At 35.7% G+C, this 10,392-nt stretch overlaps 1 long non-coding RNA gene across 1 annotated transcript; it reads left to right on the top strand.

Annotated features, from left to right (window-relative positions):
- The first annotated feature begins 2,287 nt into the window (after positions 1-2,287).
- On the top strand, positions 2,288-9,622 carry LOC140151785 (uncharacterized). The gene is made up of 3 exons (XR_011858953.1): positions 2,288-2,350; positions 3,914-4,045; positions 9,543-9,622. It is a non-coding gene; the product is annotated as an uncharacterized lncRNA (long non-coding RNA).
- The last annotated feature ends 770 nt before the right edge of the window (positions 9,623-10,392 follow it).

Here is a 10,392-nt window from a genome sequence, read left to right as displayed (position 1 = left end):
TATACATTTTTTTAAAATCCTGGTGTTAAAATTAAGCATCAAATTGTATCTTTTAGTGTGATATTTTTGATTTTTATAGGCCTTGAGTTCGCCCGCGAGCTTTTTACGGAATTGATTTTTTAGCGTCTCAAACTAATATAGTTTGCTAAAGAAAGATATTTCCCACCTCTGTAAGGCACATCGTGTGGGTCTATATATTATAGTTTTGTCAGAATTTCCGTTTTTATTTTACCCTTTTTCCCTTCATGCTCCGAAAATGTCAAACTCAGTGCTTTATCTCGTGCGCAACCAGCAGAAATAGTCGATATTTTCATTGTTGTCATCCAGGGCAATTTTCCATTGAAAAGCAAAGATCATGAAGATTGCCCGACTAGCGATGGGGATTTTAATCTTCTGTCCCTCCTATCGCCAGGTGAATTTTGTATGACCTACCCCCCCATCGCGGGTTGCCATTTTCATTACACCCTTCAGACTTGTGTTCGGGTTTGTTTTTAATTTGACATGTAGGCCTATAGGCCTAACCATATTTGTCATAATTAAGCGCTATACCTAAATGTATAGCTATGCTATAGGCCTATATTATTATGTAATATCATGTACATGTAGGCCTATGGGGTGGGGTGGGTGCAGAGGTGTGTGAGGTGGGTAGTGCGGGTGTATGTAGGGAAACTTTGGGGTGGTACTCAACACACTTTAACCATGACTTTCAATGCAAGGCTTATTGTTGCCACAAATGTTTTTTCACGCGTTGATTTTGAAAAATTTTCAGCCGGCAGAAAAATGGTGAAATCAAAACGGAAATTCTGACAAAACTATGATATATCGCTCACGGTGATGTGCGTTAGAAAGTTGGGAAAAATCCTTCATTAGCGAACTATATTACTTTGAAAAGCTAAAAGGTTGATCCAAAAAAGGCTCGCGGGCAGAGTTTAAGCCTATCAAAATCGAAAATCTTACACGAAATGACTGAATTTCACGCCTAAGTTTAACACTAGGATTTGAAAAAAAAATACAGTATCAAGCACTACAATTTGACCTGACATTTACTGAAAAAATGAAAATGATTGCTTTTCATTTGGCCGAGGAAATTAATTTTACATTGAAAAGGTGTAACTCAAAATTTAGCTCATTTCAACACCAAATTCGATCGTTTGTATTGCCACATTAAATGACTGAGTGAGCCTTGCATAACAAAAGAATCGGTTGTCCAGGTTGCTAACTGTACCCGTACTCATGGCTTGGGACCCGTACCCGTACCCGTACTCATGACGGGTCCCAATAGGGCCTACTACAAGTCTACCACTGACCACATGTGCTAGGCACTGACAATTTCACAATTTTCATGCTATTCCAAGTGTGTTTGGCAAAACTATTCAGTTGAGTTACTATTTTTTTAATTGCACTTGTGATAGAACTGAATAAATTTTACATGGTTAAGGGCTGGGGTATGAACGTTTGGACAGTATTTTTTGTGGGACATTAGAGCACATCAGACATATCGAATTGCATTCTGAATGCGAAGAATGTCATTCTGATATCAAATAATTTTGATTTTTTAAAATTCGCAATTTAATACACATTTTATGGCGAATCATTAAAATTGATATTTTTGATATTTAACAGTACTTGAAGTAAACTTTATAAATCTGATGATTTATACTTAAAGTGTATGTAGGTGGGATGAAAAGCCGACGATCAATTGAAAATTTTGACCTTTCGTATTGAAGATATGGATTTTTTCCCCAAAACACCAAAAAAAAGTAAGTCTTTTGGGAAAAAATCCATATCTTCAATATGAAAGGTCAAAATTTTCAATTGACCGTCGGCTTTTCCTCCCTGCTACATACACTTTAAGAATATGTCATTAGATTAATATAATTTACTTCGAGGACTGTTATATATCAAAATTTGAAAAATATCAAATTTTATAATTTGTCATAAAATTTGTATTATATTGTGATTTTCAAAAAATGAAAATTATTTGATATCAGAAAGACATGCTTCGTATTCAGAATGCAATTCGATAGGTCTGAGGTGCTCTCATGTCCCACAAAAAATAATGTCGAAACGCAATAAACGCTCATTTTAGATCCCTTAAAGTTACTTATTAAAATAAACCTATGCATTTTTATTAACATAAACCACTGCTGCTTATTTAACTGATACCGGTTCCGAAATAACAAGCGAAATAAATGTTGAGCATTTGTTTGAAAGACCAATCAATTCAGACGTGTGAGATGTTTTAGTAGGCGTGGTTTGAGCGGTATAAAATATCAGCGTTTCATACGTTAATTTTCAAGTTTTACTCAGAAGCACAATTTATCAATTACATCTTTTCAGCTTATTAAAGGTGAGTTATGTTCATTTTTTATATTTTGTTTATATTTTAATATAAAAATTGCATGTGCTGGAATTCCATAGGGAAATTCCAGACAAGTTATTGAAATTAATTGGGTCGTTTATTATGATTGTGTTTTTATCAATTAAGGCAAATGAAACCAAATTCCTTTGGTATGATGATGAAACCATCAAACGCTATTTACATAGATTTTAACAATAAAATTAAATTCACTATTATTAATCATTGATATAAAGGACTTCTGCCGCAGGCCAATTTTGTAACAAGTCAAAACGATACATGTTCACAACAAAATTCTGCATTGCAATTAACAAGTTTAATATATTGAACAGTTTTCTGGTTTGTAGAATTTTATTCTATATCGCAAAAGCCTAAAACAATTTTGTTTTACTTTTACCATTTATAAAACATGTAGCCATAATTTATTGCATTACGGTTTTTTTTCATGTTATAAGTTACCGTCAAATGAAAATACAAACTAAATGTGCATCTCGAAATAAAAGTATTTATCAATCATGTTTTGCAGGTCAAAAGGGGCAAGAGAATTTTGGCGCACACAATATTGCTTTTCAAGAAAACGCTGAAGACTTACACAAAAGCTTACAAACGTTTCAATATGCAGCATTTCCTGCTCATTACGCTCGTATTAGGCCATCTTACAGTAGTTCGTCTCAAAGCCCCCGAGCGTATTAGTAAAACCGCCCGTTCTTTGCGGGTTATTTCAGCTGGATTTATTAAATTTCAGTTTATTTCGGCCGTTTTATCTTTTTTTCAAATCCACCACACAAACATTTCACGTCTGTCAATATCGTCAGACGTGAAAATCTTAATAAAATTCTTCATCTTGACCACATCAGCGAAACCTCCTTGAGAGATTAAAAGGTGGTCTATTCTTGTCAAAAAGCTCGTCCCACAGATTAAAAAAAAATAAAAGTAAAAAACCAATCTAAAAAACTGCATTCCACAATAGGTTTTTAACTTGGGAAGGGTTTTGAGACGAACTATTAAATTAAGATGGCCTTATATATAATAGTATGAAATAATAGGGTTTACATGATATCTAATATTTCTCTGTGTTTATGTCTGCCCCAAACTTGCGCGCACATTACATTTTACCTCGTACATTCGTATAGTTCTCTCTGATTGAAGGCCGTGATCTACCAACATCTGTACAAAATCTAAACAGGCGTCAAAGTCTTTCCTCCGATGTGAAACCCCGGTGTGCAACATGGATTTCAAAACAATGTCTCTTGAGTATTCCTTCACTTAGAAGATTCATTTAGGTCTTAAATTGAAGCAAGTTTAATCTATATTAGTCATGTACAATCCTGTTTTAAAATTATTTAAAATTATTTTTTGATGACGTTTGAAATGAAATGTGCCAAGAGCGGGGTTTTGGATTAGGGGAGGCAGACATCTAAACCAAGTAAATACATAGGAAAGACTAATAGGTCTACTTGCTTTCTTGTTTTTGTTTGTTTATTTTTATTCATTTTGGAGCTATAATCCTGCTTCAACAATATTCAGTAATGCCATTTAAAATTCTTATCACAGATACATAGTCCACTCCTAACTTCATCATGAACAAAGTGCTTGCATTTTGCGTAGTTTTGGTGGTTGTCGTCAACCTAACTCACGGCACATTATTGGAGAGGCTGGTGATGGCGGAGCTCGGGAAACGACAAGGCACGTATCGAATATCACATTTTACTAAGTTATATTTGAAAATGGTGATCATGGTGATAGGCCTAATTGTTAGGGGAATTGGTCAGGCTGCGCTAATCGTAGTCAGTCAATGTCAGTATAAACAAGATCCACCAAAAAACGCTGACAATTTTTTATTAAAACCACCTCGGTTCACTTTTTGAAACATGGTCGATCCCATTTGAAAAAGGTGCTGATTTAACCAAAGATTTAAATCCATGATTTATCTTTGTCATTTCCAGAAGTGTTATGTATCTTTCATGTGCATATGCAATAATAATTTAGGCTATAAGCTTTGTGGATCGACCAGAAAGGTTATTATTTGCTCTTGTTCTTGCATGATAAGCCTATTTACCGGTTCATGTTTTATTTTATGATATTAATGATTGAATTAAATGCATTAAACAAAATGGCAGTGATGCTATTGTCAAAACATTATTATTATCATGATATCATTATCTTGTTGAAAACATTGTATTTTGTTGAAAATAAAATAAGATAAAAACACATATTTGCTGTTGATGTTCAAAATGGGACCAAGATTTAAAAAGTGAGTCGAGGTGGGGGCTTTTAAAACTTGCTGCTTTCTTTATGTTGTCAACGTTTTTTGGTGGATTTCCTTTCTTTTTTGAATGCAGCCAAGCTTGGAAAGTCATCAGGTTACGTCAATGAAACGAAAAAAACCGAAAGATGGATGTTTGAAATTATGCTATTCTTGATTTATGACAATAAATGATTTAATAAAATTTCATTAGTCGTTTATTTTTAAAACTTGCTGGTTACAGCTACCGCGTATAATATATTTCAACGTACTTTTATTATTCAAGGCAACTAAGAAAATCAAAATATGCACACCATTATAAACTGCCCTCCCATGACAAAAGGAAGTATGGGACAAATTGATGTTATTGTGATATGGCGCAAAAACCCTATATGGTGTTCTGGTATGTTAAATCAGTGTACCTTATCAACTAGTATCAATTTCCTTGAAACAATGATTAATTATTAATTTACATAAAATCATCACAATTTTCCAATTGTATGTCCCATACTTCCCTTTGTGGTGGTTTTACCCAAATGCCCTATATTTTGTGTGTACAAATCTGAGACCTATCCTCTATAAATGTAAAAGAGTGAAACCACTCAAAAAGAGCGAATTCTTTACACCCCTTTGAGCTGTGAGAGTGACAGCTTTTTAGAGTGGGGTTTTCACAATACCAGCGAGACACAGACAGTCAGTGCCAGTTATAAATACAAGTCATTTTGCAACTGGTAGGCCTAATACGCGTTATTGTAAGCCTACTATTACAGGACAACCATAATCACGATAATACAAAAATTAGATGAGAGTTAATGGGGACCAAATGTTTATTGATATCATCTGGATATTGGAGCTTATTTGGCGTAATGTAACCTGCAATGGACATGATAATCGACCGTCCAAATCAAAATAAATGTTACTTTATGCTCCTCCCGCCGCTTTGCTTATTTGTCTTTATGTATGACCGTAATGACCATCCATTATTTGTATGCCTCTTTTTGGATAAAATTTTCCCTATTGGCCTTCCATACTTTTTCTAGTAAAACAATTTTTAACATCATATTGTTAAACTGTAATATTGTTATAAACCAGTGGACTTCGGTTGTATATATAAATGCGCATATATAAATGCGCACGTGACATCTACAAGTCGCCATACCGTATTAAACGATATAAGGTACCCGGATGTACATAAACTCCCCGTGCAAAAGTATAGGGGAAAATGACAGGTCGCAAGGAAAATTGCTTTTGCAAAATAGTGGCTTTGCAAAGGGTAAAAAAACTTGACCCGAAAGATAAACTCTTTATTAACGTTTTCCATCACGGAAAAAAAATTAACTACGGAAAAGCTAGATATAGCTGATTTACAAACTTATATTTCATAATTTCCGTGCTAAATGGGCGTGCCAATTGGCCATATCTATGACGTAGTGCTGGTTTCATACTATCATGCTGCTTGCTGCCGAGCGGCGTGACACACGCGCATTGTAGACAAACAGACACAATCAAGACTTGTGAATGGCTGATAAGTCATGCCTCTTGTCGCAACGGCATGAAAGTATGAAAGGGGACATGATTGGCTTTAAGGTCAGAACTGTGCAGGTGGCGGATGACATGATCGAGCCGGCAACTTGTGAAACCATTATCGAACCCCAACGGTTTTAGCTTGTATTTATATTATTTATCAACATAGGCCTATTTGTTTGTGATATTTCAAGCGTTTTAAAATTTCAAAATAATCCCATTCAATTACACGGTTGACGATGAAAATTTACTGAATTTAGAGAATGCAATGCGGCCACCACCTGGAACTGTGGTCGCAATTTCAGTGATTGACAGTGAGGTAACACGAACATGGCACTGGCCTATGGATGGCGGAAACCTTCAAAATACGCCTAAGAATACGCCTAAGAATACGCCTAACCTTAGACGTCTAAGATGCAATCTTAGGCGTCTAAGAATTTCGCGGTAGACTTAAATCAACGAATCACAGGACCAGAAATCCCAAACAACCAATCATCTTAGGCGTATTCAATTATTGACCAATGAAATCTTAGACGCCTAAGATTTTACACGCCTAAGAATTCTTACACGTCTAAGATTGATATTTTAGTGATGGACGGTATCACCAATGTGATTTTCTCTGAGGACTTGCAGCAAAATTGATTAATTGGTTTGATTTTATTTTCGTTGGTTTGGTGTGCTGTTTTGGTGTGGCTAGTAGTAGTCAGGTATTAATGTTGATGAGCATGATGACGGCGGCGACGACGACGACGATGACGATGACGATGACGATGATGATGATGATGATGATGATGATGATGAAAATTAATACACAAACAACAAAGAGGAACAAACATGCCTAGCATATATTTATATACCTCCATGATTCTATTTTTAACATAGAAAATTTGACCTCTTGTGTTCTTGCACTTTGCAGACTGAAATTATGCATATCTGATCTCTTCAATTATAAAAGACGATTTGGCCTTGGCCTGGGGGCCCGAAGTTGGCGAAACTATATGTCACACGCTGTTCGAATTATAAAGACATAGTTGGTTGACACTGTGGTTGGTTGACCTTATAATGTGTGTGCAGTAATAACTTGACCATCATACCCTACACCATGTACACCGTCAGGTTAACTTTCTTGTTGAATGGGGGTATCGAGGTCTCTTAACTGTGTATTTTGGCTCAGTCATAGCATACGTGTTAAGAAAAAACATACATGAAAAGTGAGCAGGTTGACACCATAGACACGTGCTCTTTGTTTAAACATTACAAGTAACATGAGTGGCAAACATTAATGTTTCATATTGCTTGCAACCCCCTTCCCCCATCAATGTTGGAGCCAATACTAGTCCGTTCCTATCTCAGTATCAAAACAACATTGACTGGGTGGGTGCGGGGGGGAGGTGAAAATTTCATACTAAATTTAATCCCTCATCACTGCCATCATCATCACCACCACGACTCTAATAATCATCTGACATCATTTGTATTATCCATCATCATCATCATCATCATCATCATCATCATCATCATCATCATCATCATCATCATCATCAACAACAACAACAACAACAACAACAACAACAACAACAACAACAACAACAACACCATCATCATCATCATCATTATCATCATCATTTACACTATAGCCACACAAATAGGAGTGAAAATGAGTTTATTAAAAACACACCACCCAGCCATTGTTCGAAATATTCTCTAACGCACAGCGTCCGTTGTACGTTTTGATCGAATTTGCGATACCGTCCATCACTAGTCACGGTCAAATGGTCAATCTTAGACGTGTAAGAATTCTTAGGCGTGTAAAATCTTAGGCGTCTAAGATTTCATTGGTCAATAATTGAATACGCCTAAGATGATTGGTTGTTTGGGATTTCTAGTCCTGTGATTCGTTGATTTAAGTCTACCGCGAATTTCTTAGACGCCTAAGATTGCATCTTAGACGCCTAAGAATGCATCTTAGACGTCTAAGATTGCATCTTAGACGTCTAAGGTTAGGCGTATTCTTAGGCGTATTCTTAGGCGTATTTTGAAGCTTTCCGCCATCCATACTGGCCATCTGGTCACGTGCGCATTTATATATACAACCGAAGTCCACTGTAAACTGATCTAGTTTCTGGTGTTATTCAAATTTTATTTTATTTTACTGTGCTGTTGTTAGGCCCTGATATAAAAAAATCAATTTCCCTGCCTGAGAATCAAACGTCTTGATTTGATAAAAATCATGACTATGACAACCCCTAACAGCTTCCCATTGCACCTGGGTGGGGTGAGGCAGTCTCTCTACTGTCTATGGGTGAGGCAAGCGAGGCAAAGCGCCTTGCCCAAGGGCGCAACACGGTGGTGGGACGGGTACTCGAACCCATGCACATCAAGAGCTATCAAGTAAGCTCTCAGATTATGAGTCCAAGGCCGTAACCACTGAGCCACCGTACCCTATAGACGAATCCAACGAGCCAAGTCATGGTCAGGATTTGGTCGGCCATATTTGGTTACCCGCATGCACCAAACAGGTGTTGTGAGTGCCCAATTGGGTGGATTAAACCCGCTTAAAATCCGATGTTAGATTCTTTTGTGTTGTAAACTGTCATCATTCTTTTGTCTACGTGTAACACGAGTGATAGAATGCAGTTTATAATACCCTTCAAGGCCGCATCATCTCACATTTTTAGGTGGGATAGTTGGGTACCCACCGCGGCTAATGGCTGCCATTGAGGAGCAGGAATGCGTGAAATTGGATTCGTCTATAATGAAATTGCAAGTCAACTTCTCACAAATACCACTCTATGGGTGTTAAAACCAATGTAGTCTCCGAAACAAAGTTGACTGTATTGCCCCTACTTTACATCATTAATAACTGGCTGTATTATTGTCATGTGTGATTACTATAGACATTTTAATAATTTCTGTTTCCTAATGCTTACTCTTTTGAGAAACAAACAAATGTTTGTTGCCCGTTTGTTGTTAAAGCCACAAATTGCTATTTCTTTTTTCCTAGGAAAATGGCAAGAGTGTAACCAAGGGGTGACACTAAATTCACGGTTGTTCTATTAGCAACGCAAAACCTATGAAAAATTCCGCTGGTTTACTAGATCATGTATCTCTCTACTGTCTATGATTCAATACAATATTGCTCTTTTAAAAGACACTAATCACCATCAGGTGCGTGTAAAACGTACCGCCCCAGGTCACTACGTTTGAGCACCATGGTTTGAGCAGGTTTCGGGGTATAACGTACTTATAGTTTTATCTTAGCGTCCATTTTTTTTTTTTTTTTCAGCTGACAAAAATTGAAAGATACGGGCACTCTCAAAACCTTTCAGCGTATTTTGTGCCAGATATCATACTCCAAATTCCCTTGAGTCCCGCCTCGAGTGTTAACCTATCACACTTCCTTCTCTCCCGTAGCTCCCTATTCGGAATCTCCATGCGCGTCAAATACTGATGGTTTCTTTGGCTGTATGTCTGGAAATGAGATGGTATGTTACTACGGTGGCTGATATGTGACATATTTAATTTTTTTAGATTCATCAAAAAATAAAATAATAATATTAACAAAGTAACGAATTTAATGTTTTATTCGCGAATTAAACTATTTTGTTCGCGAATTAAATGTTTTATTCGCGAATTAAATGTTTTATTCGCGAATTAAACTATTTTATTCGCGAATTTAATGTTTTATTCGCGAATTAAATGTTTTATTCGCGAATTAAATGTTTTATTCGCGAATTAAACTATTTTATTCGCGAATTTAATGTTTTATTCGCGAATTAAATGTTTTATTCGCGAATTAAATGTTTTATTCGCGAATTAAACTATTTTATTCGCGAATTTAATGTTTTATTCGCGAATTAAATGTTTTATTCCAGAATTAAATGTTTTATTCGCGAATTAAACTATTTTATTCGCGAATTTAATGTTTTATTCGCGAATTAAATGTTTTATTCGCGAATTAAATGTTTTATTCGCGAATTAAACTATTTTATTCGCGAATTTAATGTTTTATTCGCGAATTAAATGTTTTATTGGCGAATTTAATGTTTTATTCGCGAATTAAATGTTTTATTCGCGAATTAAACTATTTTATTCGCGAATTTAATGTTTTATTCCCGAATTAAATGTTTTATTCGCCAATTAAATGTTTTATTCGCGAATTAAACTATTTTATTCGCGAATTTAATATTTTATTCGCGAATTAAACTATTTTATTCGCGAATTTAATGTTTTATTCGCGAATTAAATGTTTTATTCGCGAATT

This window comes from Amphiura filiformis, chromosome 5, assembly GCF_039555335.1.
Source record: "Amphiura filiformis chromosome 5, Afil_fr2py, whole genome shotgun sequence".
NCBI lineage: Eukaryota > Metazoa > Echinodermata > Ophiuroidea > Amphilepidida > Amphiuridae > Amphiura > Amphiura filiformis.
The sequence above is the reverse complement of the archived record's forward strand: the minus strand, read 5'-3'. Positions and strand labels throughout refer to the sequence as shown.